The 19,630-nt window shown below is 38.3% G+C and overlaps 1 protein-coding gene and 1 non-coding gene across 2 annotated transcripts in view; both read left to right on the top strand.

Annotated features, from left to right (window-relative positions):
• The first annotated feature begins 5,983 nt into the window (after window positions 1–5,983).
• On the top strand, window positions 5,984–6,091 carry LOC132693409 (U6 spliceosomal RNA). The gene has a single exon (XR_009616795.1). It is a non-coding gene; the product is annotated as a U6 spliceosomal RNA (small nuclear RNA).
• A 9,300-nt stretch (window positions 6,092–15,391) lies between these two features.
• Window positions 15,392–19,630, top strand: part of HPGDS (hematopoietic prostaglandin D synthase) — a 31,397-nt gene continuing 27,158 nt past the window's right edge. The window contains exon 1 of the mRNA XM_060654636.2: window positions 15,392–15,524. The gene's annotated coding sequence lies outside the window, so the exon portion shown is untranslated. The remainder of the gene's footprint in view (window positions 15,525–19,630) is intronic.

Genomic DNA, 19,630 nt, shown 5'->3' with positions numbered 1-19,630 from the left:
ATCCAAAAAATAATTCAAAGACTCTAATACAAATCTAATCCAAATGTGTCCTACTTGTACAAGAAGTTCTCAATTACTGCTATTCTTTTTCTTTGCCACTGCACACATAAGTATTTTTCTTAAGTTTATTCATTTATTTGAAGACAGAGAAAGCGTGAGTGGGAAAGGGGCAGAAAGAGAGAGAGAATCTCAAGCAGGCTCTGCACTATCAGCACGGAGCCTGATGTGCGGCTCCAATTCATGAACCGTTAGATCATGACCTGAGCCAAAGTCAGATGCTTAACTGACTGAGCCACCCAGGTGCCCCCATGCACACATGAGTATTGTATTTGAGCAAGACCTGTTTCCCTCCTGCTGTTTTGTTTAGATTCTTTTCCTCTTTATATTCATTTTCCCCATCTTAATATTCCCAAAGAGAGTTTTCACTAGCAATCTGTGATTTAAATATTAATAGTTTTTTTCTTCTTCTTTCTCCCTTTCTTTCTTTCTTTCTTCTTTCTTTTTCTTTCTTTCTTGTTTTTAGATACAAAATATAAATTGATTTCTTTCCATTTCCTAGTGTTGTCTTATGCATACCCCCAATATACGTACTCCACTTTCGAGATCATGGCTCTCAAGGACTACTCTGTGCATGTTATTAACCTAATGTCTCCCAGCTACAACCCTCCCTCATCGACTGAGCTGGAACTGGGCTGGGATTCTGTGAAACACCTTTTCCCTTGACCAGCTAGCCGCCTATCTGGGCTCTGCAGAGAGAGGGCGCTAGAGAGAGACCTCACGTGGGAAGAGCCAGGAGGAGCTTACACTTTGCTGTTTATTTCTGTTTGCTTGCTGTATTTCTGAGCATCACGTAGCAACACTTCATCCTGGAGGTGGCAGTTCCTCTGCATTTTAGTGGACTCGGGTCTGAGTTTCAGCAGTATGGGCATTTGCTTCAAGCTTGTAAGTTTAAATAACTTCAACCCCTTTCCCTTTGTTCTTCCAGGCCAGAGATGGTAACTGCTTCTTGCTATGCTAAATCCATGGCATCTTAAGGTAATTTTGTTTGCCCTTTCAGTACTTGAAAACCTAGTTAGTATTTTTTTTCTATTTTTTTAAGTTTATTTATTTAGTTTGAGAGAGCACATGAGCAGTGGAAGGGCAGGGAAAGAGAGAGAGAGAATCCCAAGTAGAGAATGATTGTGCAGAGCGCCACGTGGGGCTCCAACTCACAAACCATGAGATCATGACCTGAGCCAAAATCAAGAGTTGGATGCTTAACTGACTGAGCCACTCTGGTGCCCAGTATTTCTTTTTCTTAAGTTCTCTTTGTTAAAATAACTTGTGTGTGTGGTCTGATTGGACTCAGGCTGACCCAGTCTCCCTCATGTCCATGATTTCAATGCCCTTATATCATGCTTGTCTTGCTATACACCTTGGTTACCCTGGATTCATGTTGACCTTAAAATACCACGTTTGGCCTTACAGTCAATATTAATCTGAAAACGATTGTGATAGTTAATTTTATGTGTCACCTTGACTGGGCCATGGGGTGCCTAGATATCTGGTCAAACATTATTCTGGGTATTTCTGCAATTAACATGTAAACCCATGGACTTTGAGTAGAGTGAATTGCCCTAATGACCACATTTGTGGCTGTGTTCATCCAATCAGTTGAAGGTCTGACCAAAAAAACCAGCTTCCTTGAGCAAGAGAGAATTCCCCAGAAGATGGCCTTTGGATTTCATCTGCAGCATTGGTTTTTTCTGGTTCTACAGCAGATGGCCTTTGAACTGTAAGTGTAACACCTGTTCTCTTGACTCTCTAGCCTGCCAGACCACCCTGAAGACTCTGTACTTTGCACTCTCCATAACTGCATGAGCCAATTCCTTCTAATAAATTTTGATATGTATGTCTTATTGGTTCTGTTTCTCTGGAGAACCCTAACCAATGCAATACCTCTTACATATTTCTTGAAAAAATATTGATCTGACTTCGCCTCTTATATACTCTGCTACATTGGCTGGTTTGCTGGAAGCTGTCACTTCTCTGGCCAACCTTGACAACTATTTCTGGTCAAGGTATTCCTAGGATACCTATTTTGTTGAAAAAAAGCAGTACATTTTCTATGCGTGATTTTATTTTTTACTTCAAGGTTTCTTTTCTTTTTGTCATTTTTTGACAGGATCACCCTGGCATTTAGAGAAGGACCTCACAGCACTATATCAGTCAGGTAGTGCTGCCGAAATGCTACATATCAAATTCTTAGTGGCTTACAACAAACGTGTTAGACATTCAGAGGTCTACAGGGTAGCTGGGGTAGTTATGTTTCAGGCTTCCTGTGTTTTCATTCTGGGACCAGTGGCTACCCAGGGTGTGCTGTTTTCTGGGGGCAGAGCACAGGAGTACAAAAGGGAAATCCAAATGTGCGAGCGTATTTAAAGCTTCTGGTTGTATCCCATCTGCTCTTATTATATTGGACACAGGATATCACATGGCCAAGTCCTAAGTCAAACGGTAGAAAAGAGCACGCTGTCTGCTGTGAACCCACAACAAAGATGGGAAAGAATAATTCTACAGTGTATCTATAACACATATAAAGGGAGTCTTGAAAATCAATAAGAAGAAAAGACAAAAACCCCCATAGAAAAAAAATGCAGGGAATTTACAAAAGAATAAATAAAAACAGTGAAAAAAATAGGATGCTCACCTATGTTCAACCTTATCTGTGACCAAAGACATGCAAATTTAAAACACTGTGACGGGGGTGCCTGGGTGGGTCAGTCGGTTGAGCACTTGCCTGACTCTTGATTTTGGCTCAGGTCATGATCCCAGAGTCGTGGGACTGAGCCCTGAATAGGACTCTGTACTAGCGTGGAGCCTGCTTAAGATTTTCTCTGCAGCTCGTGCATGCGTGTTCTCTTTCTCCCTCTCTCTCTCAAAACAAAACAAACAAATAAGCAAACAAACAAAAGCACTGTGAAATATTTTGTATCCATGAGATAGGAAAAGAATAAAATAATAGCATTAATTCAAATTAGCCACAGAATAAGTTTGTGAAAACTTTCTGTATGTCAGTCTGGCAATGGGTATTATTTAAAATTTACATAACCAATTACTCAGGAATTCTTTTTCAGGAATTTATATCCCACAAAAAAATAAAGGTTGTGCCAAGATCTACGTACAAAATATTTACTGTGGGTAAAAAAGAAAAATGACAGACGAATCGAAGAAAGCTCTCTGTTCTCTCGTTTTGCCTGAATATTTATTGCATACATAACAGAGCTAAATTAATCACTTCATCTGTGGCATGTAATCACAAATTTTGCACAGTGACATTGTAGATTAAGTATTTTGCTGATAAAGTAACAAATTCACCACCACCAGCATAATGAATTTCTTTTTCGCACTAAAAAAATGTACTTTTACTGTGAAATGTTAAAAAATATCTCTACAGGAAGGAGAAAATGAGATAGAAAAAGAAAGATAGCGCAGAAAAAATTTGAAAAGAATGGTTATCACGCGATGCATTGTAACATGCTTTCTGGGTTTCACTGTTGGCCTTTTATTTTTTTTTATTTTTTATTTTTTTCATATTTTTATTTTATTTTTTGAGAGAGAGAGAGACAGAACATGAGCAGGGGAGGGGCAGAGAGAGAAGGAGACACAGAATCTGAAGCAGGCTCCAGACTCTGAGCTGTCAGCACAGAGCCCGACGTGGGGCTCGAACTCATGGACCTGTGAGATCATGACCTGAGCTGAAGTCGGACGCTTAACCCACTGAGCCACCCAGGCGCCCCCACTGTTGGCCTTTTAAAAGGTTGAATTTTACAGCATCTTACATACAGACTGTGTACCTTAACACCTAACACACTTTGTCAGGAATCTGTTGAGTGGATACTATGAAGCTGGAAAGGAAGGAAAAGATGTGCAGCATAATTGACATAGAGTATTTTTAAGCAGTTTCTAGTAAAGAGTGGCCTGGGGTGGTCAGCCCAGGCTCATAATTTTGAGGGTCTTCCCAATTGGGAAAGCACATGGTGACATGGTGAAGGAACAGCTTCTCAGCTGCTGCTAATAGGCTGTAAGACTAGAACACATTCAGGGACTTCACCTCCCTCCTTAACATCACCGGGTCACACTGCCCCTCCTCTGTTTGCATGTTATCTTCACAAAGCATTTTGTTATGAAGATTTTTTCCCCCTCTTTACTAGTATTCTTGCTATACTTTTCATTTTATTTAACCAGCTAAAACCTGCTGGGTGTGGGAGGTGGACAAAAGCAAAATGTAAGATCTTTCCCTTCTAGATCTTTCCACAAATCCATCCACGTTCTCACCTTTCTTACCCAATTCTCTACTCCTCACCTCAGCTCAACTTTCCTGAGGGATGGCTCTGCCCAACTGTTCATATAGAGAAAACAGGAACCTCTCAAATCAATAGGTGAACATACAAATTGCTATTTGGACTACCTGACGAAGAATAATACAAGTTGGTGAAAGATTTTTAAAATATCTTAAGATAATATGTAAATGGGTAGACATCACATTAAATACTTTGGTCCCAACTATTAGCCAGAGCACAACTTTGATCAGGGGACAGTAAGTCCAGAACACTTTAGGCACAGAGACAAATAGTCTCAGAGGAAATGACAGAAAAAAGAAGCACTTGATAAGATTGACTTACATAGTTCAGTTTGATTTGTATTTCTAAATTTAATTTCGTGTATTTTCAGCTTTAGGAAAAAATAATATTTGAAAGTATTTATACTAAACCTTTAGATTTCAAGTTGATCCTTGAGGTGCCTTGGGGTGCCTGGGTGGCTCAGTATGTTAAGGGTCTGACTCTTGATTTTGGCTCAGGTCATGATCTCACAGTTTGTGAGATTGAGCCCCATGTCAGGCTTAGAGTTGACACCTCAGAGCCTGCTTGGGATTCTCTCTTTCCTTCTCTCTCTGCCCCTCACCCACCTCAGGCATGTATGTTCACTCTCTCTCCCTCTCTCTCTCTCGCTCTTTCAAAATAAATAAGTAAACATTCAAGTTGATTAACTTAGTTAAATAATGAAGTAATGGGAAGTTCTAAGCTTGTAGGGAATGTTCCACAACACTTTTTTCCTTATCCTGAAGAATCTTCTCTCTGCACCCAGTGGTTATAAACCAAAACTCTGTGAAGCATTTTGGTGGCATTGTAAAAGTATAGGCTTTTAATCAACAGAGCTGAGTTTGAGTGCTAGCTACGTCCTAATAGCTGTATGACCTTGGGCAAACTTACACTACAAGCCATAATTTTCTGATTTGTACAATGGGTCTAAATTATATCTGCATTACAAATTTGCCATGTGCATTAAACAGCTCCACAACTATCATTATTATGAAATAAGCACACTAAATATTTGAACTGACTACAATTTTCTCACTTTATTTAAATTTCAATTAAAATTGTTTTCCAAAACTACATATCTGTAAGAAAATTATTCAGCGAACAGAATACTCAATTTCATTTCCCATATCCTACATGGTCTCTGTTTTCCCAAGATTCTCCCCACTTCTTTTCTTTTTAAGACTGAGGGGTGGTAGGTGGGCAGAAGTCTGGGTGTTGAGAAAGGGTAGGACCACCAGGTCTCTACTGACTTTTAACCAATCCCCTTGTTTTCAGTCCTGAATCACAAGTCCACTTCTATGGGTCTTAGAGTCCTGGTGTCTCCTGGGTTCCTCACAGTTACTGAGATGGCGTCTCCTTAGTATACGCCCTCCTCCGCACTTTTAGGGAAACTTGGGTCATAACTGGTTCCATGGGTTTGATGAGGTGTCACTCCTCCATTTGCTCACTGTCTGCCAAAACGTTTTTTGAAATGTTTCCTAGACTCTGCTTCTCCCCTTTCTCTTTGTCCTTGCTGACTATACCTTTTACATACTTCTACTGTCCCTTCAGTGGGGCTTGGGCTACTAACATGTGCTGTGAATATGTCATGCTTACCCAGCTGTTTGGAAAGAACAAGTTGGGTGCTCCCTTCGGCAGCACATATAGTAAAATTGGAACGATACAGAGAAGATTAGCATGGCCCCGGTGCAAGGATGACACGCAAGTGGAAAGAACAAGTTGGGAAATGTTAACTATAGGATTTAAACTAGATATGAATAATAAACAAACAGAAAGCAATTTTTAAAACTTGAAGTAAAGGACATATAAGAATTGCAATTTTTCTGGAGAAATATCCACATATTTAACTTGAGCATTTTCATCATATAACTCCTAAGAGAAGGCAGGAAGGAGCTTGAACATGTATTTTTTAAAGCACATTTTTCAGGAATTTTGCTATCCTTACTCTTGGAATTTGTAAACAGGGCTTAATAAACAGAATCCAGAGAATAAGAACTAAAAACTAAACACTGGCTTCAAGTTCAAACTTCACTTTTTGGAATTCAAAGGCTGTTAGAAGAGGTGTTTGACTTTGATAAAAGATGCCTTTGATTTTCCGAAAAGAATGTAATGCTTTGCATTTGCTAAAACGGAAAAAATGAACCACGAACAGTGACTTCATCTGGGCGGTTGACATGTGTCAGAAGACTGCTTGACTCAAGCTGTGTAACTGAAGAGGCTTTGCTGAAGTCCAGAGCGTGTTTCTCTCTCATCAGCTGTTTTCAAACAGGAAAAAAGTAGAGATTTGAAGTTGTTGTAGGACTACCACCACATCCAAAGAAATAGAATGAAAAACAAAGATTTGATTTGGAACATTTACAAAAACATAGTAACATTTTAACATGAAGTTTAAGTCAATATAACATAAGGTTTCATATGCATTTCTATTTATTTGCAGAAAAGAAAGCCTGTCTTTCCAAATTAGATCTTACAAAATGTCTGCAATGAGTAAGCAAGCCTCCGTGAAGCTAAGATCTGCTCCTCAGTCCGGTTTATTTCAGAAAGTTAATTAGGTCGCTCAATATTTCATGAATCACTAAAACCCCCAAAATATAAATTCATTAGAATATACATTTTGCCAAACAAGAAATACAAGAATACATCTGCCAAACATTAGTGAATATGCTTTCAAGTGTTGCATCAAATTTAGAGAACATTTTAACAAAAAAACCTAATAAATAAAGGGATAGATCTGCATAGAAAAGGGAATACTTGCATCTGCCTATCAAAGAATCTTTTAACGTAGATGGTGATGGAAACCTGAAAATTGTCTCATTTGGTTTTTTTCTTTGCAAGTATTCTTACTAGATACCAAAAAGCACACATCATAAGAACAAATCTTCATAGGAGACATCTTACAGTGCTGGTGACCAGTGTGCATTACATGTTGGTTGCATGAATCTTAATTGAGTGCTATTCTCATGGTAATTACTCATTTATGTGTATATTTTTAATTTCTTAATTTAATTGAAGTATTTAATTGTGGCAGGTTGCTCTCTTTGAAAGAACAAAGCACTTTGAGAGGAAACCAAATGGATTTTGAGGAAGAAAAGGAATAGCCAAATGGGCAAAATGCCTAGCAAGCAATTGTACAAAGATCCTGTGATCACAGCACTGTTGTGTCTAATATTTGTTACATAAGCCACAGGGACTGTGTTAATATTTAGAAAGCAATTCTTTGCAGAATTACATTTACACATCTTCTTTCAGTTGGTGCCCATAGATGACAAGTTAACCATTTCTATAAATGGCTCCAAAACCCAGACTGATGCTGATAATTCTGGACCTTTTCCCCAGACTATGGTGGTTCATCCTAATTGAGGCCCATAGCTTCCCATGAGCTATTAAAGCCGCTATATCAAAAAATGTACATGCTGGGGCGCCTGGGTGGCTCAGTCGGTTGAGCGTCCAACTTCGGTTCAGGTCACGATCTCGCGGTCCGTGAGTTCGAGCCCCGCGTCGGGCTCTGGGCTGATGGCTCAGAGCCTGGAGCCTGCTTCCGATTCTGTGTCTCCCTCTCTCTCTGCCCCTCCCCCGTTCATGCTCTGTCTCTCTCTGTCTCAAAAATAAATAAAAAACATTAAAAAAAAATAAAAAAAAAATGTACATGCTAAAAACAAATGTATGTACTAGAAAACATACCATTTCCACCCTTCATGGATTAGGTCCCAGAATTTTGGAAACAGCTGATCTTTTCTCTCCATATGGCTAAGGCTCATGAAGAACCAAAGTACTTATATAGCAAAACTGCATATTGGAGGCCAAAAAAGTTTTTCTAGCATCACTTTGCTTATTGTTTTCTGGACCTTCTTGTTACTTTGCAATAGATGAAAATTGCTTTTCCTTTGCTTATAAAAACTTTAAAAAATATTCTTGTATAAGAGTGTGCTTTAAGATTTGAAACTTCATCTAATTTCTGTGGTCATCACTTAGAATTTTCCTTCCATTAGAGCACTTTTTCCCTTATAGACACAAGGCAGCAGATGTTAGTGGTATCAGCAGAACCAAGATTTCCTGATTTCCTTTCTTCTAAGCAATTTCCTCTCTGCATTACAGCCTAGTCTGAAAGAATTCTGCCATAAATCTTCAATGTTTTATATAAAGGCATGCAAAATCAACTTTTAGAATGAAATGATGAAAAAACCTGCTTGGGAGAAAGAATTTAGATCAAAAATTTACTTGATGTGTATAGTCAGGCTAAAGGAAGTTGAAGAATCCTAAGAAATGGTGTCAACAAATGATAGAAGCCTGATAGACTGAGAAACATATGTATGTAAATATGTATCACTTTAGTGATATATTTATGAGACAATTGAATGCAGTGATTAATAGCAAAAACTCTGAAGGTACACAGGCTGACTCAAATACTGGATTTCTGTTTGTTGACTTCAAGACCTTGGCAAATTAAAACACTGAGTACCAGGTACATGGTAGGCATAGGTATCAGTGTTTGCTATTATTGGTCCTTTGTATAGTCTGGGAAGTTTTCTGACACATTCTTATTCTCCAAAATCTCCTTTTACTAGGAGTGCACTTGTGATGAACATTGGGTGTTGTATGGAAGTGTTGAATCATTATATTACACCTGATTCTAATATTCTACTATTCTAATATGTACACCTGAAACTAATATTACACTATATGTTGAAAACTATAGAAAGCTTATGAAAAAAATTGAAGAAGACACAAAAAAATGGAAAAATATTCCATGCTTCTGGATCAGAAGAACAAATATTGTTAAAATGTCAATATTATCCAAAGCAATCTACATATTCAATGCAATCCCTATCAAAATAACACCAACATTCTTCACCAGAACAAACAATCCCAAAATTTGTATGGAACCAGAAAAGATCCCAAATAGCCAAAGCAATCTTGAAAAAGAAAACCAAAGTGGGAGGCATCACAATCCCAGACTTCAAGACATATTACAAAGCTGTAATCATCAGGACAGTATGGTACTGGCACAAGAACAGACACTCAGATCAATGGAACAGAATAGAGAACCCACAAATGGACCCACAAACGCATGGCCAACTAATCTTTGACAATGCAGGAAAGAATACCCAGTGTAATAAAGACAGTCTCTTCAGCAAATGGTGTTGGGAAAACTGGACAGTGACATGCAGAAGAATGAACCTGGACCACTTTCTTACCCCAACACAAAAATAAATTCAAAATGGATGAAAGACCTAAATTTAAGACAGGAAGCCATCAAAATCCTCAAGGAGAAAGCAGGCAAAAACCTCTTTGATCTTGGCTGCAGCAACTTCTTACTCAACACGTTTCCAGAGGCAAGGGAAACAAAAGCAAAAATGAACTACTGGGACCTCATCAAGATAAAAACTTCTGCACAGCAAAGGAAACAATCAGCAAAACTAAAAGGCAACCAACGGAATGAGAGAAGATATTTGCAAATGACATATCAGACAAAGGGTTAGTATCCAAAATCTATAAAGAACTTACCAAACTCAACATCCAAAAAACAAATAACACAGTGAAAAAATGGGCAAAAGACATGAATAGACACTTCTCCAAGGAAGATATCCAGATGGCCAACCGACCCATGAAAAAATGCTCAACATTGCTCATCATCAGGGAAATACGAATCAAAACCACAATGAGATACCACCTCATACCTATCAGAATGGCTCACATTAACAACTCAGGCAACAACAGATGTTGGCGAGGATGCAGAGAGAGAGGATCTCTTTTGCATTGCCTGTGGGAATGCAAACTGGTAGAACCACTCTGGAAAACAGTATCGAGGTTCCTCAAAAAAATTAAAAATAGAACTACCCTATGACCCAGCAATTGCACTACTAGGTATTTATCCAAGGGATACAGGTATACTGTTTCAAAGGAGCACACACACCCCAATGTTTATAGCAACACTATCAACAATAGCCAAAGTATGGAAAGAGCCCAAATGTCCATTGATGGATGGATGGATAAAGAAGATGTGGTATATATATATAAAATGGAGTATTACTCGGCGATCAAACAGAATGAAATCTTGCCATTTGCAACTACGTGGATGGAATTAGAGGGTGTTATGTTAAGCAAAATTAGTCAGAGAAATAAAAATATCATATAACTTCACTCATATGAGGACTTTAAAACACAGAACAGACAAACACAAGGTAAGGGAAGCAAAAATAATATAAAAACAGGGAGGGGGACAAAACATAAGAGACTCTTAAATATGGAGAACAAACAGAGGGTTACTGGAGGGGTTGTGGGAGGAGGGTTAGGCTAAATGGATAAGGGGCATTAAGGAATCTACCCCTGAAATCATTGTTGCACTATATACTAACTAAATTGGGTATAAATTTAAAAAAAAATTAAATTAAATTTAAAAAATTACACTGTATGTTAACTGGAATTTAAATTGAAACTTAAAAAAAACTGCAATCTCCTTTTTCTAGATTTCATGAGGAAAACACACCTCTCTAGATTAATATATTTTTCAAAATATGTAAAAAATCCAAATATACAAATTATTCTAATAAATACATTTTGCTTGCCTGCCTCTTGGAAAGAGGAAAGTGTTTTAATCTTACCAAGAAATTCTCTCTAAATTACTCTCTGCATTACTTTAGTACCTGTAAATAGTAAATCCATCCTGTGACCTGGGATTATCAGAGAAGGTGACCTTCTTCTGATCTTAGTACCTTTTTTGTTGCTGATTTTGGGAACAAAGATGGTTTGTGCCCCTGTAACTTTCAGTCCATGAACTCTGTGTCCCTTTGGACTTAGGTTTCATGTAAGAAAAAAAAAAGTGTTTAGGAGGTAAATTATGTTATTGAATAATAGAGCAGAAATGATTTCAGAAGTCACCAGACCAATTCTTTGTTTTTCTTTTTTAAAAAATTTATTTATTTATTCTGAGAGAGAGAGAGAGAGAGAGAGAGAGAGAGAGAGAGAGAATCACAAGCAGGCTCCGTACTGTCAGAGCAGAGCCCGATGCAAGTCTCGATTTTGTGAATCATGAGATCATGACCTGAGCCCAAATTAAGTCGGACACTAAACCAGCTGAGCCACCCAGGTGCCCCTAATTCTTTTATCTTCTGAGAACAGGAATTCTAAGACGAGACAAGATGCTTTTGGGGACCAGGACAAGGTCAAGGCAGAGGTGGATTTAATGAATGCCTTTCCCTTACAGGGTATGTTGTAATGATACATAGGGACAGTAATTCATTCTGGAAAAATCTTGAAGGTAGCTTCCTCTATTGTAATGCTTATTTTCACCATTCCTGGCAGAAGACTAAACATGAAAACTCAAGAATAAGATTAAAATATTTGAGGAGGGGGGCACCTGGGTGGCTCAGTCGGTTGAGCGGCCGACTTCGGCTCAGGTCATGACCTCACGGTCCGTGAGTTCAAGCCCCGCGTCGGGCTCTGTGCTGACAGCTCGGAGCCTGGAGCCTGTTTCGGATTCTGTGTCTCCCTCTCTCTGACCCTCCCCCGTTCATGCTCTGTCTCTCTCTGTCTCAAAAATAAATAAACATTAAAAAAAATAAAATAAAATATTTGAGGAATTTTATATCTAGAAATGCTTTCGTGACATGCCCCAAGCAGTTATAACCATACTCAAGGATAAGCATGACATTTGTGATGTTATTTTAGGGGCATTAAATGACGTAATACATGTTAAAGCACTTTGTTTAAAGTCTTGCTCACAGGAAGGAATTAACAAACATTAGCTATTGTATGACTATTATTTGCTTACCTCTGGGAATCCTCTTTCAGCCAAAGGCTGGGCAGAAAAATATTTACTCACCATCTTGGAGACAATTATTGTATTATTCTTCACAGTATCTGAAAAGTCAGGCAAGAAGCATAGTGTTATCCCTGTTGAATTCTGGGAAAACATAGACACTAAAGATTTACAAGCACATTTCAATTACCCAAAAGGTTAGAAGCAGAAAGAGAAACACATTCTTCATTTCCCTATTTCTCCATCCCAGGTTTAAATGTTTTAGTTTCTGATGTTTTTAGTTGCTTAAATAACTGACTGTGAAGAGGAAATCTGGAAGATGGGTAAAGGAAGCTCTGTGGGCTTCTCCTAGAGACTTCCTTCTTTCTCCATCAACAGAGAAGCTGGAAAAGTAGAAATGGGTTTGTTTGAACACTTCCCCTTTACCGAAATAAAAAAAATAAATAAATGAAGAGGAACTAATATGTGGGCTACTTTTATGTTATATGTCATATTTATTTTATATTTATTTTTCCATTATTTTACCATTTTACAGATGAGGAAACTGATGCCAATGGAGGGTAGAGTTCTGCCTGAATTTCCAGAGCTCAAAGTGGTAGGGTTGAGGTTCCAATTTTAGGTAAGCAGTCAGGACTCCAAGCTGGAAGTCTTCATCAGCACCTTGTATGATTGCATTACTACATAGGTTGGAAAATAAGAAAAACAAGAACAAATTTGGACTCTGAGTCAATAGCAGTTAGGAACTTGCTAAGAAGTAAGCGTGCTCCGATTCTGGAGCTGCCAGAGAAAATGAAAGTATATTCAATTAAGTTATAATAGTCCTTCAAATGCTTATGGAGACATTATCATACAGATGGTCACGTTTATTTATACTTATTTCTCACTTGGTCCAATCCGATGCACAGGGTGTTCATGAGGGGCACGGAGCATGTAGAAAATGGCACTAGCTAGGAGAGAATTGAGGTAATCTATGAAGGGTATTCACCCTGCATTTCCTCCTTTACCTTCCCCACACTCAAGCAGATAGCTGACTCTGAGTTCATCTCCTCAAGAGAGGATGAAGCAGGGTAAAAAGTAAAAGTTGGCAACTGCTCCTCTTTCTGGCTTTTAGCTCCAAGGTCTAACTACAAAGGGCAAGGATGTTTCAGCATGGACTAGTGAAGGGACACGATGGATGGATCCCCTTTGGATGGATTGCTGACTGCATTAACCATCACTAATACTCATGGACCTCCATGCATTCACTGGATGCACTCATTGAATGCTCTCAGAACCTTATAAGGTTGTTGTTACTAATATTGTTAAGAATGCTCCATGAGGGCAAGGATTTTTCTCTGTTTTTATTTACTGCTTAACCTCTACTATCCAGAATAGTACCTGGCAAAGATTAGGTACTCACTAATATTTATTGTAGAATAAATGCCCATCTAAAGATGGAGGAACTGAAGCACAGAGAGGTTAATAACCTGTGCAAAATCCCAAGGCTGGTCGTGGATGAGAAGATTTAAAGAATACCCACCTGGGCCAGGGATGGGAGAAGCAAAAGGAGGGGAAATGTGTAGTTCTAGACAGCAGAGGGACCCCGGGGCCATATTGTGCTGCCAGGGAGGTGGCAAGACCACTTTGAAGAAATGGCTGTGTTGGAGCATGTACAGTTGGAACTTGAGAAAGCATTCGAAGTGGCCAGGCTGCCACATTTGGGCAAGAGAGTGGCAGAATGAGGACACTGCAGAAGCAGCAGAGAGCTGCTGGTGGGAAGGCCATGCACACATGAATGGCGGCAGCCTCCAGGACAGCTGCTGTAGATGGATGACCAAGAATTGAATGGCACTCCTCCCCTGAGAGATGATTGGTTGCTTTGTTTTCCTACAACCAAGAAAAATGGGCTGTAAAGCAGACTATTGTTATAGAAAATGAGGCAAGTGCTATATCTTGTATATTTGATTTTTTTAAACCCAACCATAACGTAGGAAGCAAATATTAAATGCGTCATCAGAAGGTGTAAGCTTTGATCTTAGCTTGTCCCACCCGAAATTCCTAGACAATTTACCTAATTTCCCTATGTGTGTTTCATCACCTATAAAGTGGGAATTAGAAGTGATTGAGGTGAGGACAAAAAGGTTTTTTTGAATGCAAGTTAAAACTCAGTGAAAGATAAAAAATACAATATGCTAATTTTGTATAGCTCCTATTTCCTTTGCGCTTGATTTTGATTTACATAGATCTCTTTGGTGAATAAGGGGCTGGATTTGTATCTTAAGCTTCCTGCAGACTTAATATTTATATTTTTCTTCATTTCTAATGTATACAATAAATGGATGTAAACATATTATTCAACGTTTAAAGTGCTAATAAATAGGAAATATTTGACAGGTTGCTATTGCTGCCTATCAGTGTTATTTTCTAGAAGTTGCAAGCCAACCTGTCATTAATATGTTTCATGGACAATCTGCAGGCCCTATAATGCACAGGCAGGTATTTCACTGGATCCTTTCACTGAGCTGTCCTAATATTATAGCTGTAATGAATTGGAGTGGAAAAAAAATAAATTTCTAGAACATTTAGGCATTTGTTACTCATCTATATAAGGATTATCAACAAGGTGTGTTAGAATCTTCCACTCCAGCTTTATGGCTCTTCTGAGAAAAGGAATGTAAATGAAATATCCTCGCAGTAATGAGAAATGTAGAGTCCCTGTAAAAAATGTGAATGGTTGGGAAATATAAATTGGGATCATTCACTCATCAAAGATATATTAGTACCTATGATGTGCCTGGCATTTCTTTCCACAATGAGGGCATAACAGTAAACTGAACAACGAGGCACCTGCTCTTATGGAGCTTACCTTCTGCTGGAGGAGGGTGAAAACAAACCAAGAAAATACACTCTATTGTCAGACATGGTAATGAAGAAACACACAGCAGGTAAAGGACAAGACTGTTGGAGGAGGGTTCTGGTGAGGATGTGGTCGGCCAAGGGCTCCCCAAGGAGACCGAATGAATTGAGGAAGCAAGCCACTTGTGTATCTGAAAAGAAGGCTTGCCTGTATTCCAGTTGTCTCATTCTCCAGGAGCCTGCGGTGTAAAACTTTAAACATAAATAAGCATGTAGCAATAGACACATGTCAGCACCTGTAACTTTGATTCTATCTATTGAATGCAAATACATTAGACTATTTACACACAGAGAGCCTTTCAAATGCCAAGAATAACCAGAAGTCTTTGCAGGCGGGACTGTTTGGTGAGCATATTTCATCTGAGAAATGAAGGAAGACACTTGGGTGGAAGTAAGTCGTCTTGACTCTCATTGGCTTGTGACTGTGACTTACTCATCATATAAACCCAAGATGCAGTCACTTATGATGGCATAGAAGATACTAGAGACTCCACGGAAACATAGCACAAGTAAGTGGTAAGATTGAACTCTATAAAGATATGAAATGAGAGTGTTCTCTCTTCATCTTAGTGCTTATTTTTATTACTGTCGTATTCTGTGTGTGACTGAGCAACTTTCTGATGACCTCTTTTCACTGTGCCACTTCCTCTGATCTGGTCTCATTCAGATCCTCCCTATGTTAGTGGCCAAATAGAAATCAAACAGTAATTTCTAAGAGAAATATAGGTACTGGAGATTTTTAAAGATTTTAAAAGATTTTAAAAGATCCTTTAAGTAGACTTTAACATACAAAATACAGTCAGTACAAGTGATGTTTTTTAATGTATGAAGCGGAAGTTCTTTCTTTCTCCCTTTCTCTCTTTCTTTCTTTCTTTCTTCTCCCTTTCTCTCTCTTTCTCCCTTTTTCTTTCTTTCTTTCTTTCTTTCTTTCTTTCTTTCTTTCTCCCTTTCTCTCTTTCTTTTCTCTTTCTTCTTTCTTTCTTTCTTTCTTTTCCCTTTCTCTCTCTTACTTTCTCCCTTTCTTTCTTTCTTTCTTCTTTCTTTCTTTCTTTCTTTCTTTCTTTCTTTCTTCTTTCTTTCTCTTGGATTTTCTTTGTAATATTTTCTGTCACTTTAAGGCTCATTTTGTTGAAATGTCTTCATATTTTGCCAAGAATTACATTCTATCATCATTTGGTTTCAAAAATAATTTAAGGCATTTACTCCAGGCTAAGAATTTGGGCTCACAGCTCCCAAAGGATATTTCAATTATTCCTCTTGCCTTGGCTTTAATGTGAGGCAGCCATTTAAAATGATATTTCATTGGTCTTTGATGGGAAAATAGAAATCCTGGCCTGCCAATGTGAAATTAAACATTCAGGGTTTGACTGAAATCAATATTATACTCAGTTAACAAAAATGCTGATATTTCTCTGTAGTCCTACAATTTAACTCCAACCTGACAACTTTTCCAGAACTGAACTAGAAATGCTCAGGGACTCTGTGAGTGAAGGAAATCAACATTCTCTACCACCAACTGTTAGTAGGTAATGCAGTACTGTTATTTAAGGTCATAATGTGCAAGAAGTTCTTATGTAGACAATAGCATCTCATGTGATTGCTCTCTGAATCCAATTTTCCCATTTCAAAACACTGCAGTCTATATAATGGGAGTACAAATGTTACTGTATGTACTCTATGCCAGGACATTTTGTACAGGTTAAACATTGGTCAAGTTGAGATACAGCAAAGAACTGTTGGCAAATTCACAAATAATTTGTGTTTTTATACTTCAAATGTGTAGGTTATTGCATTATTCTCAAGAATGCTTGACTTTCCTTTTATTTAAGAGTAAGAGCTCATGTAGACCAACACTTTTATGAGTGAAATAAAAATAAATAGTGTTTAGGTTTTGAAGTGAATTGTAAAATGGCTAATACTTAATTCCCTATTTGTAAGTTTTTCTATCCATCGAAATTATTGCAAAAATTCAATTCCTTTTTTTCAACTATCTGCTGAAATCTTTTAAGTGCATAACCTAGTAATTGAATATTAGCCTCTTTTACCAGAGTTGAGTTTGGATTGTTATCTCCTTTCTGGCGCAGACATTAGCATTTTTGATACTGTTTTACTGGGCTCTTATAGCGATGTACAGAATAGGATATCAGCTTAGTTAAAATGAAATGGTTTTTTACAGTTTGTATTTTATCAATGACTGCATTAAAATTGCCTCTGGGACTGAATGCGCCTGTGTCTTGTGGTTATTAATCAGCTGAAATGTATCAGTGTTACATAAAGTAAAAAGAGCTACAGGGGCACCTGCGTGGCTCAGTCAGTTAAGTGTCTGGCACGTCATTTTGGTTCAGGTCATGATCTCACGGTTTGTGAGACTGAGTTCAGTGTTGGGCTCTGTGCTAACATTGCGGAGCCTGCTTGGGATTCTCTCTCCCTCTCTCTCTGCCTCTCTATCTCTCTCTCAAAATAAATCAGTAAACATTAAAAAAAAAGAAAGAAAAAAAGGAAAAAGAGCTATAAACCAGGAGGAAGAAAGAAAGTACACAAGGCAGAACTTTTCAAAAACACTATTATTGTCATATCAAAGGTGTACTTTCTAAATAAGTTTAGCGTATATTAAAAGATAAATCTTCTTTTGAATTTAATGGCTACAACTGTGTGAGTTCATATGTGAAAATTTCTATCCAGGGTATGTATTAGTCATCATTTATATGTTCTTTGAGAAACTGTATATCTTATTTTTCTTTTTTTTAAATTTTTTAATTTTTTTTCCAATATATGAAATTTATTGTCAAATTGGTTTCCATACAACACCCAGTGCTCATCCCAAAAGGTGCCCTCCTCAATACCCATCACCCACCCTCCCCTCCCTCCCACCCCCCATCAACCCTCAGTTTGTTCTCAGTTTTTAAGAGTCTCTTTTGCTTTGGCTCTCTCCACTCTAACCTCTTTTTTTTTTTTTTCCTTCCCTTCCTCCATGGGTTTCTGTTAAGTTTCTCAGGATCCACATAAGAGTGAAAACATATGGTATCTGTCTTTCTCTGTATGGCTTATTTCACTTAGCATCACACTCTCCAGTTCCATCCACGTTGCTACAAAGGGCCATATTTCATTCTTTCTCATTGCCACGTAGTACTCCATTGTGTATACAAACCACAATTTCTTTATCCATTCATCAGTTGATGGACATTTTGGCTTTTTCCATAATTTGGCTATTGTTGAGAGTGCTGCTAAAAACATTGGGGTACAAGTGCCCCTATGCATCAGTACTCCTGTATCCCTTGGGTAAATTCCTAGCAGTGCTATTGCTGGGTTATAAGGTAGATCTATTTTTAATTTTTTGAGGAACCTCCACACTGTTTTCCAGAGTGGCTGCACCAGTTTGCATTCCCACCAACAGTGCGAGAGGGTTCCCGTTTCTCCACATCCTCTCCAGCATCTATAGTCTCCTGATTTGTTCATTTTGGCCACTCTGACTGGCGTGAGGTGATATCTCAGTGTGGTTTTGATTTGTATTTCCCCGATGAGGAGTGACGTTGAGCATATCTTGTTTTTCAAACACAACTCTAAGTGGTTTTTTTATTTTTCTGATAATCAGTAACTTTAAATAACTCTCTTCAGAATGGAAGGAAACCAGTGGCTAGCTTCAGTTATAAAGGAAAGCTTTAAGCATGATCAGCTTATCTTTTTCCTTCTTGTTTCTGTATCATTTCAGGAAATATATACAGCTTTCCTTACATACGATTCTTTTTTTTAAATTTTTAACATTTATTCACTTTTTTGAGAGACAGAGACAACGAGTGGGGAAAGGACAGAGAGAGAGAGAGAGAGAGACACACACACAGAGTCCAAAGCAGGGACAGAGGGAGGGAGGGACAGAAAGAGAGAGGGAGACACAGTCCAAAGCTGACAGCTCTGAGCTGTCAGCACAGAGCCCAATGTGGAGCTTGAACCCACGAACAGTGAGATCATGACCAGAGCGGAAGTCAGATGCTCAACTGACTGAGCCACCCAGGCGCCCCTTCCTACATGGGATTCTTAACGTGTAGTGATAGTGGAAAGGCTCAGAAATGAAACTGACAGGGAACAGCATGACACTGGAATTTGCTTAGGCCAGTCCAATCATACTTAGGGGTATAATCCATCCGGTGTTCTTTCTATGTATTGTGTGAAATTGGGATCTAATTCTGTATATTTTCTTCTTTTGTCTCAGAACCATTTCAGTCTAGCCCCATTATGTTCTCACTGTCATGTCATCTTGGTCATATATCTGAGATTCTGTTAAAGGCTCTATGCACCTCTGTGTGTCTGGTCCTGAACAAAGATCACATTACCCTAATTGCAAGGGTTTTTTTTTTGTTTTGTTTTGTTTTTTATGTAAGTCTTGCAGTCTGGTAGGTCAAGTCCTCTCCCTCTGCTCTTTTCATTTGTCTTGGCTATTTTGGTCCTTAGCATTTCTGTTTGAAATTCAGGCTCAGGTTTATCCAGAGAGTCTCTTGAATTTTAAATACAAACAATAACTTTGATTGCAAATAAGGACAGTTTTGTCTCTGCCTTTCCATTCCTTACATATGTTGTTTATTGTTATCTTATCTTACTGAGTAGCTAGGCATCTGGGACT

Source organism: Panthera onca, chromosome B1 (assembly GCF_046562875.1).
Source record: "Panthera onca isolate mPanOnc1 chromosome B1, mPanOnc1 haplotype 2, whole genome shotgun sequence".
Classification (NCBI taxonomy): Eukaryota; Metazoa; Chordata; class Mammalia; order Carnivora; family Felidae; genus Panthera; species Panthera onca.
Note: the sequence above shows the minus strand (reverse complement) of the source record. Positions and strands in the feature narration are given on the sequence as shown.